Here is a 336-nt window from a genome sequence, read left to right as displayed (position 1 = left end):
CAATTATGATCCCGCTGCAATTCCAACCCTGCTGCAATTGCAGCTCCAAGTTCTCCTGCTGCAATTGCAAGCTTGGTGCAGCTGCAAGTGGGATGCAATGCCAAAGCAAAAGATCCCGCTGCAATTGTGATCCTGCTGCAATTGCAACCCTCCTGTGGCTGCAAGTGGGATGCAATGCAAAAGCAAAGGATCCTGCTGCAATTACGATCCTGCTGCAATTACAATCCTGCTGCAATTGTGATCCTGCTGCATTTGCAATCACACTGCAATGCCAAAGCATAAGGGCCTGTTGCAATTATGATCCTGCTGCAATTACGATCCTGCTGCAATTACGAT

The 336-nt window shown here is 48.2% G+C and overlaps 1 gene segment (V, D, J or C); it reads right to left on the bottom strand.

Moving 5' to 3' along the window:
- Positions 1-336, bottom strand: part of LOC104834225 — a 5,359-nt gene that overhangs the window by 1,429 nt on the left and 3,594 nt on the right.

This window comes from Haliaeetus leucocephalus, unplaced genomic scaffold (genome assembly GCF_000737465.1).
Source record: "Haliaeetus leucocephalus isolate CR32 unplaced genomic scaffold, Haliaeetus_leucocephalus-4.0 Scaffold320, whole genome shotgun sequence".
In the NCBI taxonomy this organism is placed as follows: domain Eukaryota; kingdom Metazoa; phylum Chordata; class Aves; order Accipitriformes; family Accipitridae; genus Haliaeetus; species Haliaeetus leucocephalus.
This window is presented reverse-complemented; position numbering and strand designations above follow the sequence as displayed.